The sequence below is a fragment of the Symphalangus syndactylus genome, chromosome 3, assembly GCF_028878055.3.
Source record: "Symphalangus syndactylus isolate Jambi chromosome 3, NHGRI_mSymSyn1-v2.1_pri, whole genome shotgun sequence".
NCBI lineage: Eukaryota > Metazoa > Chordata > Mammalia > Primates > Hylobatidae > Symphalangus > Symphalangus syndactylus.
The window spans coordinates 15,211,100-15,225,469 of record NC_072425.2 but is presented as its reverse complement, the minus strand read 5'-3'; the positions used below and the strand labels follow the sequence as shown (position 1 = coordinate 15,225,469).

Genomic DNA, 14,370 nt, shown 5'->3' with positions numbered 1-14,370 from the left:
CATAATGGTGAACTCAGCAATGCACGTTTGCATTGGCTTTCTTTTTCTTTTTTTTTTTTTTTTTTTGAGACAGAGTCTCGCTCTGTCACCCAGGCTGGAGTGTAGTGGTGCGATCTCGGCTCACTGAAACTTCCACCTCCCAGGTTCAAGCAATTCTCCCACTTCAGCCTCCTGAGTAGCTGGGACTATGGGTGGGCACGTGCCATCATGCAGAGCCTTTCTTTTTTTTCTTTTTTTTGAGACAGACTCTCGCTCTGTCACCCTGGCTGGAGTGCAGTGGCACAATCTTGGCTCACTGCAACCTCCGCCTCCCTGGTTCAAGTGATTCTCCTGCCTCAGCCTCCCAAGTAGCTGGGATCACAGGCACCCGCCACCACACCTGGCTAATTTTTGTATTTTTAGTAGAGACGGGGTTTCGCCATGTTTATCAGGCTGGTAATTTTTGTATCTTTAGTAGAGACAGGGTTTTGCCATGTTGGCCAGGCTGGTCTCTAACTCCTGATCCCAAGTGATCCACCCACCTCGGCCTTCGAAAGTGCTGGGATGACAAGCATGAACCACCGTGCCCGGCCTTCACATTGGTTTTCTTGCCGCTCCTGTTTTGTTTTCCCCACTCCCCATCCCTCACTCTTGCCCCTAGGAGTACTCGTCCCAAACAAACTACAAGTACAACAGCCTTTGAGGCCTACTTGCGGGGAGCCCAAACCAAACCAAAGCAGATGTTACAGGCTGAATTGTGCTCTTCCAAATTCATATGTTGAAGTCCTAACCCCCAGGTCCTCAGAATGTGTCTGTATTTGGAGACAGGGTACTATGGTCTGAATGTTTGCATCCCACCAAAATTCAGGTTGAAACCTAATTTCCAATGTGATGATATTATGAGGTGGTGGCTTTTGGGAGGTGAGAGCTCTGCCCCTACGAATAAGACTAATGCCTGTATCAGTCCGTCTTCGAATTTCTGTCAAGAAACACCTGAGACCAGCTAATTTATAAAGAAAAGAAGTTTGATTGGCTCACGGGTCTGCAGGCTGTACAGGAAGCATGGTGCAGGCATCTGCTTAGCTTCTGGGGAGGCCTCAGGAAGCTTCCAATCATGACAGAAGGTGAAAGGGGAACAGGTGTCTCACGTGGCCAGAGCGGGAGGAAGAGAAAGTTGAGGGGGAGGTACCACACACTTTTAAACAACCAGATCCCACCAGAACCCACCACTATCAGGAAGACAGCACCAAACCATGAGGTATCCACTGCCAAGCAAACACCTCCCACCAGGCCCCGTCTCCAACTTTGGGGATCACTTTTTTTTTTTTTTTGACATGGAGTTTCACTCTTGTTGCCCAGGCTGGAGTGCAGTGGCGTGATCTCGGCTGACTGCAACCTCCACCTCCTGGGTTCAAGCGATTCTCCTGCCTCAGCCTCCCAAGTAGCTGGGATTACAGGCATCTGCCACTATGCCTGGCTAATTTTTTGTATTTTTAGTAGAGATGTGGTTTTACTATGTTGGCCAGGCTTGTCTTGAACTCCTGACTTCACGTGATCTACCCACCTCAGCCTCCCAAACTGCTGGGACTATAGGCGTGAGCCACCGTGCCCAGCCAGGGATTACATTTCAACATGAGATTTTGGTGGGACAAATATCCCAACCATATCAATGCCCTTATTAAAGAGGCTCCAGGGGACAAGTGCGGTGGCTCATGCCTGTAATCCCAGCACTTTGGGAGGCTGAGGCAGGCACATCATGAGGTCAGGAGATCGAGACTATCCTGGACAACTTGGTGAAACTCCGTCTCTACTAAAAATACAAAAATGAGCTGGGCATGGTGGCGCATGCCTGTAATCCCAGCTACTCGGGAGGCTGAGGCAGGAGAATTGCTTGAGCCAGGGAGTCGGAGGTTGCAGTGAGCCAAGATTGTGCCACTGCACTCCAGCCTGGGGATAGAGTAAGACTCCATCTCAAAAAAATAAATAAAAAGAGGCTCCAGGGAGCTTGCTTACCCAGTCCACCACGTGAGGACACAGCAAGAAGTCGCCATCTATGAACCAGGAAGAAAAACAGTTCTCATCAGGCACCAATCTGCTGGCACCTTGATCTTGGACTTCCCAGCCCTCCAGAACGGTCAGCAATAAATTTCTGTTGTTTTTAAGCCGCCCGGTCTGTGGTATTTTGTTTTAGCAGCGCAGACTAAGTAAGGGTTTAAAAGAGGTGATTAAGTTAAAATGAGGTCATCAGGGTGCACCCTAGTCCGACATAGCTGATGTCCTTATACGAAGAGGAAATTAGGACACAGACATATGCCATGTGAAGATGCAGGGAGAATGTGACATCTGCAAGCCAGGGAGAGAGGCTTCAGGAGAAACCCGCTCTGCTGACACTTTGATCTCAAGCTCTGGCCACCAGAACTGTGAGCAAATAAGTGTCTGTTGTTTAGGGCAAACTGTCCATGGCACCTTGCTTCGATAGCCCCAGGAAACGAATCCACAGGTATGTTCTCTTATCATCTCCATTTTACAAGCCAAGAAACCCAGGCTCTGAGAGGCAAAGAATTCACCCAAGGTCCCACAGCTAGTAAGAGGCAGAGCCCGTATTGAAAGCCGAGTCTTTGGGCAGCAGGGCGCAAGTCCTTGGCGACGGGGCTGCCAGAGGACCAAGCGGGTCTTCAGACGCTCAGGTCCAGAATTCTCCCAGTCTCCTCCCCTGCGTTTGGTGGCTCCTCCCTCCAGCCCCCCCCCCCCACTTCTTTCACCTTGTGGGAGACAGCCCCACTCCCTGCCTCTGAGCTGCTGGCTTCAGCATTGCCGGAGGGCAGCCTTTCTCCAGCTCCTTTCCTCCCGGCCCTCCACTGGAGGCTCTTCTGCCAGCTGCACACGTGTACACACACACACACACACACACACTTGGAAATGCACACAGTCACTCTCACACATTCACACTCCTCACACACTCCTTACACACGCACTCCTCGCACGCACCTCACGTGCATTCACACACACTCACGCACACACTCCTCACACGCCCTCACACACTCCTCACATGCACACTCCTCACACACACACTTCTCACACACACTCCGTGCTCATCCCTTTCTAGCAGCCACCTGAGGCTCTCCCTCATGCCGTGCTGAATGTCTGTTGCCGCACAGCGGCTTTGGGGGCTCCCCTGGGGACCTCCGCGCCCCCACCTGACCCTGCCCAGGTGGGCGCCCTCCTCCTGTGCCGCACCAAGGCCTGCAGCGGGGACGGGTGCTGCTCAAGGAGGCGCCACAGCCCTCGGTGGGGCTGGGATTTGGCCCTGGTCTCGGGGCCAGCCCGTCTCCAGGAGTGGCCTAACTCAGAGAATGAGACTGATTCCAAAATGTCGCAGCTAACGCAGGTCCTCCCCTGAGAGCAGACGGCAGTGTGGGGTGGGGGCTGGCATGTGCAGTAGGGGGTCACCCTGCCCTTCCTGCCACCCTGGGGGCTCATGTGCGGCCACCTGGCTCCTCAGGCATCCGGGCGCCCCGCAGAGACCCTCAGAGACTCCCACCGCGTGGGGAGGGGACACGAGCAGCCACACGTATCATGGGCCAGCCTCCTTGCCGGCTGCAGCCTTGGCGCAGAGAGCCAAGCCAGGCCGGAGTGCGTGGTCTAGCCGAGGAAATACGTGCAATTCTTCACAAGCGGATGTCACTTCCTGCCCGTGACAGACACTGGGAGAAGCTTAGGCAGTCAATAAATGGGGTGATTGGAGCCAGTCCAGGGGGAGGTTGGGGAAGGCTTCCTAGAGGGATTGGCACCAGGGCCTAGATCTGGAGACTGATCTGGGAGTTGCCTGGGTGAAGAAAAAGGGAACGGCATTGCAGCTTGAGGGGGAATAGCATGTGCAAAGGGCCTGTGCAGGGAGGGACCTGGGAAGTAAAGGGGCAGAGAAGGCCTGCAAGGTGGAGCCCAGTGACTTGGGGGGAGGTGAGTCTTCCAGATGAGGCTGGAAAGGCTCCCAAGGGCTGGGCCGTGCAAGGCCCTAAGGCCATGATGAAGACGCTTGTCTTTATCCAGCACAGGTTTGTGCTCAGAAGCCCCTACACCAGCTGCTGCGTGATGGAGAATAGGAGTCAAAACACGGAGGCCGGCAGAAAATCAAGAGGCCGGTCCCATGCACGGGCAAGAGGCCTCAGGGATATATTAGCTGGTAAGAATATTAAAAAAAAAAAAAAAAAGAAAAAAGACCAAAGACTCCAGCACAGCAGTGACTATAACATTCAGTCCTTATTTCAAAACCTGAGGAACCTCGCAGATTCCTGGTTTATGGACTCATTTTAAGATGAGGAAACCAGAGCCCAGAGAGGAAGTGCGTTGCCCCTCAGTGGGCAAAAAACATTCATTCCACAAATATTTATTATTTATTTATTATTATTATTATTATTTTGAGACAGAATTTTGCTCTTGTTACCCAGGCTAGAGTGCAGTGGCGCAATCTCAGCTCACTGCAACCTCCGCCTTCCAGGTTCAAGTGATTCTCCTGCCTCAGCCTCCCGAGTAGCTGGGATTATAGCCATGTGCCACCACACCCAACTAATTTTGTATTTTTAGTAGAGAGGGGGTTTCTTCATGTTGGTCAGGCTGGTCTCGAACTCCTGACCTCAGGCGATCCACCCGCCTGGGCCTCCCAAAGTGCTGGGATTACAGGCGTGAGCCACCGGACCCGCCTATTTATTATTTTTGAGACAAGGTCTCACTCTGTCACCCAGGCTTGAGTGCAGTGGCAAGATCACAGCTCACTGCAATCTCCGCCTCCCAAGCTCAAGTGATCCTCCCACCTCGGCCGCCCATAGTGTTGGGATTACAGGCGTAGGCCACCATGCCTGGCCCTAGTAAACATTTATTGAGCACCTACTAGGTGCCCAGGCACTGTGCCAGGGGCAGGGGATATAAAGATGAGTGAGAGACCTGTCCTGCCCTACTAGGGGAGCACTAGAACAAACTGCATGGTCTGAATGCAGGAAGGAGGAGAGGAAGAAAGGCAGGAGGGAGGCGGGAGAGAGGAAAGAGATGATAATGATGATGACAAAATTCTACTTACTGAGCATTTTCCAGCGCCAGATATTGTGTCGAGCCTTCTGTAAGCAGGAGCTTGTTAATTGCTGCAAGCCTGCTCAGAAGGGCTGCTATGCCATTTTACAGATGACAGGATTAGGGTCAGGGAGGGGAAGCGACCCGCTCCAGGCCGCACAGTCACGGGCTGCCTCACCCTAGGCATGAGTAAGGGGCAGGGCCCGCCGTCTGGGCTCCGAGGCCAGGCCAGGCCCTCATCCCCTCTTCCCCCAGAGCCTCTGCTCTGACCTCCTCCTGGCTGGACCAGGGGCCCAAGGAATGAGCTAAGGGGATGGGGGCTAGGGACACCAGAAGGGCCACTGGGCTCGTGACCCTGGGAAGTTCTGCTCCTTCCCCATCCAGCAGAAGGGCCCAGGCTGGGCAGATGAAAGTCACAGAGAGGTCAGGAAGGGAAGATGAAGCAGAATGTATTGGCATTGCTGGCGTCCACCTCCCCTCTCACGCTCTACTCTCTCTATCCTCCCTCTCCCCCAACAACAAGGCAACCTCAGTAAGTCCACAGTCTCCACAGGGAAAAGGGGTCTGGATGGGGAGTGGGCACCCTGTCCATCCCCCTTTCTCCAGCCCCTCTCCAAGGCACAGTCTTGGCCAAATCTTATGTCTCGCCACATCACCTTTGCACATGTGCTGCAGACCCCTTCTGCACCGACAGCCTCCTTGCTCATGCATCCGGATGTGTGCATTCATTCATTCATTCATTCATTCATTCAACAAGTGCCCTGAGCCTCTACTCTGGGCTAGGCCCCATGTTGGGCACTGGGGACATGGGGCACATGGCCTCAGAGTGAAGAGAGATGTCATGAGTGATTATTGTAGATGTAGTTAGTGCTGAGACCAGGGGAGCAAATGGGGGATGGTGATGCCATGGGGTCAAAGGGGAGGGGCAATCACTCCGGTGGGGTAGCAGTTAGGGAAGGCTACCTGGAGGAGGTGATAGACTCAAAGACTGAGTAGGAGCTAGTCAGGAAGGAGGACTGAGGACAAGTGTTCCAGAAGGAATGGCATGGGTGAAGGCCTGGACTGCCACGAAACATGGCCCGCTTAAGGAATGGATAGGAGGATGGCAGGCCTAGGTCACATGGTACAAACTGGGGAGTTGAGGGAATGAGGCCGAGAGGCTGGCAGGTGCCAGGCCGGGCGGGGTCGTGTTGGCCATGGTGAAGATTTCAACTTCTCCCTGGAGCAATGGGGGGCTCTGAGCAGGGGAGTAACATGGCAAAGGTGAATTTCAGAATGCTCATCCAGGCTGCAGATATACCTGCACACACATACCTCATGTGCCTTCTCGTACACACATGCCTGCAACCTGTACCTGTACACACATACCTGTACACAAGCACACCTGCATACATGCATACCTGCACGCCCAGACACCCACAGGGGTGCACCTGAGCACCCAGCCCTGAGCTGAGCTCTTCACAAACATGGCATCCCATTGGGTCCTCCAGGTAAGCTCATCCTATTATCTCCATTTTACAGAGGAGGAAGCTGAGGTTGGGAGAGGTGGAGGGACTTGCCCAAGTCACACAAAGGACAACTCAGCAGAGCTGAGAATTGGCACCCAGGGCAACTGGAGTCCGTCTTAAGCTTGTCACCACTGGGCTCTGAGACCTCCTGGTGAAGAGGGACAGTGGCAGAGACAGCCCAACACAGAGAAACCCAGCAACGCTACTTTCTAAGGACATTTTTCCCTCTCATTTGGAATCCTGAGCCTCCTGCTCGCCCTGTAGGCCACACCCAGCAAACAGGCGGGTTTCATTTCCTGGAGAAACCACAGATGGAAAGTCCCAGCCATGGGCTCCGTGTGACCTGGTGGCCTTAAGAAGCTCCCCCTACCGCCCCTCAGCCCTTTAATCATTTACAAAGCAGGGCCACACAGAGCATCTATTTTCTTTCTGGAACATCAGAACTGGCTGGGAACTGGGAGAAGAGCTGGAGCAACACCCTGCATCCATTTCCTCTCGCTGCCATAACAAGTAATCACAAGGTCAGTGGCTTAAACAACACAAATTTACTCTCTCACAGTCTGGAGTAAGAGTCAAGATGTCAGCGGGGCCATGTTGTCTCCAGAGGCCCTAGGGAAATCTGTTTCCTTGCACTTCCAGCTTCTAGAGGCCGCCCGTGTTCCTTGGCTTGTGGCCTCATCCTCATTATTCAAAGCCAGGCATGTAGCATCTTCTGGCTCCTCTCTCTCGCTCTGACCTTCCTGCCTCTCTGTTACAAGGATCCACTTTTGTGGCTAAAATGGGTCCATCCTCCCCAGCCTGAATGTGAAGACCCCCTCCTCCACGGCCCCCCATTGCCCAGGACAAGGATGAGGCCCATCACTGCTGCCCAGAGGATATGGAGACCCTGTCCAGGTTTCCTGGGAAGGCATCAAGATGTTCCTGAGGCTCAAAGAAAAAAAAAATGGCTGGGCATGGTGGCTTATGCCTATGATCCGAGCTCTTTGGGAGACCAAGGCAGGAGAACCGCTTGAGCCCAAGAGTTTGAAACCAGCTTGGACAGTGATGGGCAAACCTCATCTCTACAAAAAATAAAAAAATTAGCCAGATGTGGTGGCGCACACCTGTAGTCCCCAACTATTTTGAAGCGAGAAGATCACTTGAGGCCTTGAGGCTGGGAGGTTAAGGCTGCAGTCAGCCATGACTGCTCCACTGCACTCCAGCCTGGGCAACAGCGTAAGACATGATCTCAAAAATAAATAAATAAATAAAGATGCTCCCAAGGGTTGTGGGCTCTGTCGGCCCAGGCCTGTGGTCCTGCTTCCTTGCCAGAAGTAAGAGCTGGCCTAAGGGAGAGCTGAAGCTTGCTCTGGCGGGGTCCCCTAAGTCCATACAGATTCTGCAGATTCTCCTAAGAATCAGTACCTCCTGGTTTGGGGAATGGTCCCAGGAGCTGATTAGTTGGGCTGCACTAGGCTCTGGACCTCCCTTCTAGAGGGAAGAGGAGGGGACTCTAGGGCCTGGGACCAAGGGCATGTCCAGGGAGCTTGGAGTAGGGAAGCCCTTCCCTGTTCTGTACCTGCTGGGCAGTGCAGAAGGACTCTTGCTCCCTCTCTGAGCCTCAGGGGTCTGTTAGGAAGATGGGGATACCCTCAAAGCCTCCCTCCTAGGTCCTGTGGGTCAGTGCAACTTGTTGAGCACACCCTGCATATTTAGAAGAGGCGGGGACGCCAGGGACAAACCTTGTGCTAAGCAGACATGGGCCTTCATGGGGCTTCCATGATACCATGAAGACAGCCATGGCCCTGCCTGGGTCCTGGAGAGAAGGGGATGCGAAGGAGAGCTGCTGCTCGCTTGCAGCTCAGCTGACACCCAACACAAGCAAAAAGATCTTTGTGGTTCCAAGGCACTGAGACATGGAGGTTGTTCATTACCACAGCACAATCCAGCAAGAGGTGACCAACACACTCTCCCCAGCTGCATCTAGTTGCAGCTAGTGCACTCCCTGTCGGCCCTCTCACTTCCCTCTGCTGTTAGGGACTCTACAGCCCAGGACCCCAGGCTGGAGAAATCAGCAAGCTAGTTGATTTCTCCCTCTCCCTCAATTTCCACAATTCTTCAGTTGCTGGGGTCACACGACTCTGCAGTCCAGAACTCCTCCCACTCAGCGATCGGCTCTTCCCCAACCCCTCCGCAACCTCCCTTCCCTGCAGCCCCAGAACTCCCCGCTTGCTGGGCATAGTGTCTGCACCCCAATTATGGGAGCAGAACAGAGGTCCCACACCTGGGGTATGCCATGAGTAGAACTCAGGACATTCATGAACTTGGATGGAGAAAAAAAAATTCCATCTCCATTTTCTCTAACACGTAACTGCAATGTAGTATTTCCTTCCATGATGATCATACCCAGCAAAGCCAGAAGTCGGCAGTACCTGTGGCACCGTTACCAACAGAAATCACAGCTGTCTTCCGATCACATCAAAGCTGGTGCAGATTTCTCAAAATCTCACTCATCACTCTGTTACAGACCTGCCGCCACATCTTGTTAATGCTTAGTAAAGAGGCACATTTATTATCACATCACAAATGTGATTTATTTTTTCTTTTCTTTTTTAGATGGAGTCTCACTCTGTCACCCAGGCTGGAGTGCAGTGCCGCAATCTCGGCTCACTGCAGTTACCTCCTCTCAGGTTCAATCGATTCTCCTGCCTCTGCCTCCTGAGTAGCTGGGATTACAGGTGCATGCCACCACGCTCCACTAATTTTTGTATTTTTAGTAGAGACGGGGTTTCACCACGTTGGCCAGGCTGGTCTGGAACTCTTGACCTCAGGTGATCCGGCTGCCTCAGCCTCCCAAAGTGCTGGGATTACAGGCGTGAGCCACCACACCTTGCCACAAATGTGGTTTTTAAATGTGGTTTTTAAAAATATCTTGATAGCCATATTTCCAGTGACTCGGTTTCCTGTGTAATCCTACGTATTTGTTATGCGTGTACAAAGAAGTCAGGGCATGAAGGTGTCACCAGATGCCACAGCGGCCCACAGCACAGAAAAGGTCACAATCACCCACTTCAGAGACAGGCACTGGGGACCTTGGCTATGTGGACAAGAACCAGGAGCCTTGGGCTTCCCAGGCACAGCGGGGATGCCTGCAGGGACCTGACAGGTGGATAACCTGGCACCCAAGGCAGGGCTGGGTGGAGGAGAGAGTGGCACCCTCTGATTGTCTGAGGTCTCTCTCCCTAGAGGACAGTACCACAGATTGGAAGCCAGGTCTTTCCAGAGTCCCTGTGACCTCCTCTTTCTGCATGAAACCCAGATTGAGTAGGAAAATGTCCCTAGGAGGAAGCAGCCACTGCCCAAGGGAGAGAGCTAGCGACACGCTGGGCAGGCTACATCCCTGGGCTTCTCTGGGACCCGACAAAAGCCTGTCCATCCCTTCACCTCCACTATAATCAGGGCACCCCAGGAGTCTTGGCAGGGCCACCCCAGGCTCTGCTCTGCCCTGGAAAGGTCCTCGTTTCACACTGACTCAGTTTCAGTTTTGGAAGGAGGTCAGAGGTTGCCTCCATGTCCCTTCTCCCCACTGGTTCTCTGGACCCCTCCATCATAGATGTCCCTGCCCTTCCTTCCCCTCTCAGGAGCAAAATCCCCGCCCCCCAGGAGCTGGCCTCTCTAATTCCTCTTGGATCAGGCCAGGCTCAGCCCTGGAGGCCACAGCTCAGGCTCTGAGCTAGCCCAAGGGGCAGGGCGAGGAACCTACATTGTTGTGTGCCCGGCGTCTCTAAGGGGCCCATACAGACAAGAGCAAATTCGGTAGGTTGAGTCATCCACTCTATAGTGATTAAACAGGGTTGCTGGAGAAGTAGGGAAGTGTCAGCTCTGGAACCAGGTGGCCCTAGATTGAAATCCTAGCTCTGCTATTTACCAGCCGGGTGGCCTTGGGTAGGTGATTTGACCAATACCTTTCCTCCGTTTCCCCACCTTGAGTGTTATTGCAAGGATTAAATGAGTTACTATAAAGTAAAGTACTAAATATATATCAGCTATTATTATTATTACTACTACTATTATTATTATGAGCCAGGAGATGGGGACTGCGACATAGGCTGCTGGGTCTCTTCTCTCCTCTTCCGTAAGAATAGCCCACCCCATCCTTAGCTGGGTGTATGGCCACCTGGCCTAAAACTACATTTCCCAGCATCCCTTGCTGCTAGATGTGGCCATGTGATCAAGTTCTGGCCAATGAGATGCCAGGAGAAGTGGTTTGGACCACTTCCTCGGAGTTTTCTTTAAAGGACGGGGCAATACCTTCTCCTTTTTTTCTCCTTTCTGCTGACCAGAATGTGAGCATGGAGTCTGGAGCAAGAGCAGCTGTTGTGCACTGTGAGGTTGAAGCCGTGTGTTGAGAATAGCAGAGCAACAAAGCAATAGGAGCTGGAGCCCCCAGGGGCCATGAAGCCCCTACCAGCCCTGGACTGCTTAGATTTACTTGAGCAAGAAATAAACCCTTGATTGTTTAAACCAGTGTTATTTGAAGTCTGCGCTATTGGAAGCACAACCAAATCCTCTTTAACACAGGCACAGCAGTGAGTAACATGCGCAGCCCGTGCCCTCTGGGAATCACAGTCTAGTTGGGGAGATAGACAATAATCATGTAAACAAAGAAGGAAGTCGTGGTGGTTATGAAAAGAGCTATGAACGATGGGCCAGAGAACGTGGTGGGGAGTGGAGGAGGCATGGACCGACCCTGGGAGGACTCTTGGAGAAGGAGGCAGCTAGCTACCATCTAACTGGGAAGAGCAGGGAACAGTGTCCCTGCAAAGGGAATGAAAGAGCACAGAAGGAGGCCGCTCAGCTCTGTGATTCAGAACACAGGCCTCAAGAGTCGGGGGTCCCGGGCCCCTGGCCTGGCCCTGCCTCTCCCCCGGTGTGGGACCTGGGCAAGCCACTCCCCTTCCCCTCTCTGAGGCAAAGTGCTCAGCAAGTTCCTGACACGTAGTAGATGTTCAATGAGAGATCACGGTTTTGGGTGGGGTGTGGTGGCTCACACCTGTAATCCCAGCACTTTGGGAGGCCTAGGCAGGCAGATAGCTTGGGCCCAGGAGTTCAAGACCAGCCTGGGCAACATGACAAAACCCTGTCTCTACAAAAGATACAAAAATTAGCCAGATATGGTGGCACAGGCCTGTAATCCAGCTACTCAGGAGGCTGAGGTGGGAGGATCTCTTGAGGCTGGGAGGCAGAGGTTGCAGTGAGCTATGATTGTGCCACTATACTCCAGCCTGGTGACATAGCAAGGAAGGAGAGAAAGAAAGAGAAGAAAGCGTGAGAAGAGGGAAAGAAGGAAGGGAGGGAGGGAGGGAGGGGAGGGAAGAGGAGGGAAGAAGGGGAAAAGAAGGAGTAAAGAAAGATTACGGTTTTAGAAGACACAGGTGAAATGTGAATGAAATCAGAGATGGGGTAAAGCCTGGGAGGGTCTGTTAGGTTTTTACAGCAGAGGGAGCATTTAGATTGGGTCCTGAAGGTTGCATAGGAGTTTTACTAAGATAGTGGGAAGAAAGGATATTCTAGGGGAGTGGATCACAGGCCCTTTCCACTCCCCATCCACTTTGGGGCCAGCCCCATCCACCAGGCCTCTTCAGAGCCTAGCTTCCAATTTCTGTTTCTGTCTCTGGTCAGTCCATTCAAGGTGGGGTCTGAAATCCAGGTTGAGATTTTCTTCTAACCCCAACTAAGCCCTCCTGCTTTTTTTTTTTTTTTGGCGGCGTAGGGGAGGGGACAGAGTCTCACTTTATCTCCCAGGCTGGAGTGCAGTGGCACAATCTCGGCTCACTGCAACCTCCGCCTCCTGGGTTCAAGTGATTCTTCTGTCTCAGCCTCCCGAGTAGCTGGGACTATAGGTGTGCACCACCATGCCCAGCTAATTTTTGTATTTTTAGTAGAGACAGGTTTTTGCCATGTTGGCCAGGCTGGTCTAGAACTCCTGACCTCAGGTGATCTGCCCACCTTGGCCTCACAAAGTGCTGGGATTACAGGCGTGAGCCACCGAGTTCAGGCCCTCCTGCTTCTTTGGGTCCTGTCCTATGAGTTTCCTCAACTGGGGGATGGGGACACTGTGGTCTGGATTCTATTGGTGCCCAGGTCCTGCAAGACCCCGCTTAACCAGGGCCCTAGCAGACCCCCTGCCACCACTTGGCCTCTGCCACATCGACCTGCCCTTCCCTCAACAGCAAGCCCTTCTTCTGTCTCCCCTCATACAAGCCAGCTTACAGTTCCCACTGCCCCCTACTCTTCCCCCTCTCTCCACTCACTCTTCTTAGCCCTAACCTTTGCTTTCAACTCAACCATGTCACTTCCTCCCAGAAGCCTTCCCTGATGTCTGTGGCTGGTTTAGGGCCTTTACGCTGAGCTGCCTGTAGTCTCGCCATCACAGCACACATTTGTGGGGCTCTTTGATTCATGTCTGTTTCACTATACAGTGAGCCTATCCTGTCCACAGAGGTATCCACAGCATTAGCACAGGGCCAGTACATAGTAGGTGCTCAGGAAGGAAGGAGGAGACTTAGTCCAGCCCTCCAGGAAAGGTGAGAAAACCGGCTGAGAAGCTGGGCCCAGGTAGGTCAGGTCTCCTGTCTGCTGCCCCCAGGGGGAGCCCCCCATCCGGCCTCCCCTCTCCCCTCTGTCTGCTGAACCTGGCAGAGGAGTTGGGTAGGAGTCGGGGAGTGGGAGTTGGTGGTAGGAGCTGCAGATAGAATCCCCCAGGGAGGCTGAGGCGAGAACGCTGAGCTCCCAGATCTCCGGAAGAGCTAGAGCTGGCAGGGGAGGAGGCAGATGAAGCTCACATCTGGTTCCACCCACCCAGGCTGCGGCTCCGGTGGGCAGCACCGCCCTCCCTGCCCCAGGACTAACCCCTGCCCCCCTCTTCCCTCCTCCCCACACTCTCTGCCTTGCTAGGGAGGCACAAGGCCCCTTCCAGGGCTGCAGATTTAGCCCCAGATTTGTATGTGTGCATACAGCCCAGTTATATGTGCTGTGTGCGCATCAGAACACCAACTCCTGAGAGCTGACATTGAACCCCACCTTGAGACCTGAGGCCAATTTGCTGTTATGTTAAACGTACTGAGCCCCCGCTCACCCCGGACAAACAGACGGCACCTGGGCCTCTCACCTCCCAGGTGGAATGGAGTTCCAGGTGTGATCTCGTTGGGATAGAAAGATTAAGGAAAGTGGCCAGGTGCAGTGGCTCACACCTGTAGTCCCAGCACACTGGGAGGCCAAGGCGGATGGATCGCTTGTCAAGAGTTGGAGACCAGCCTGGCCAACATGGTGAAACCCCATCTCTACTAAATACAAAAAATTAGCTGGGTGTGGTGGCAGACACCTATAATCCCAGCTACTAGGGAGGCTGAGGCAGGAGAATCGTTTGAACCTAGGAGGCAGAGGTTGCAGCGAGTCCAGCCTGGGCAACAAGAGTGAAACTCCGTCTCAAAAGAAAAAAAAAAAAAAAGATGAAGGGAAGAAGAGGGGAGAAGAAAGCTCTACAGTGGAGATGGATTTATTGAGAGTAAACCTGAAAAGGGCTCTGGCCGGCAGGGCCAGGAGCAAGCTACTCTTACAGCCTGAGGCTTTTTAAAGGGCTCGGTGGGGGAAGTGTGCTTTGAGAGAAGACCCTATTGGGAAGGAGTGGGGAAGGGCTGGCTAGTTATGACGAACGGGGACTTTGTTAGGCTCTGTTGCAGTTAGGGCTATGCTCTGTTGAAGCTATGGGCGGGGCTGACATTTGCGGACAGCAAATTTCTGAGACATGGAAATTTGATATTTTAAGATGGTGGAGGCT

At 53.1% G+C, this 14,370-nt stretch overlaps 1 long non-coding RNA gene across 2 annotated transcripts; it reads left to right on the top strand.

Moving 5' to 3' along the window:
• Nucleotides 1-2,287: 2,287 nt before the first annotated feature.
• LOC134736157 (uncharacterized) lies at nt 2,288-11,054 on the top strand. Of its 2 annotated transcripts, XR_010119954.1 has the most exons (5): nt 2,288-2,479; nt 4,030-4,162; nt 6,565-7,072; nt 9,147-9,268; nt 10,874-11,054. It is a non-coding gene; the product is annotated as an uncharacterized lncRNA (long non-coding RNA). The 2 variants fall into 2 exon arrangements; XR_010119955.1 differs by lacking the exon at nt 4,030-4,162.
• Nucleotides 11,055-14,370: the final 3,316 nt, after the last annotated feature.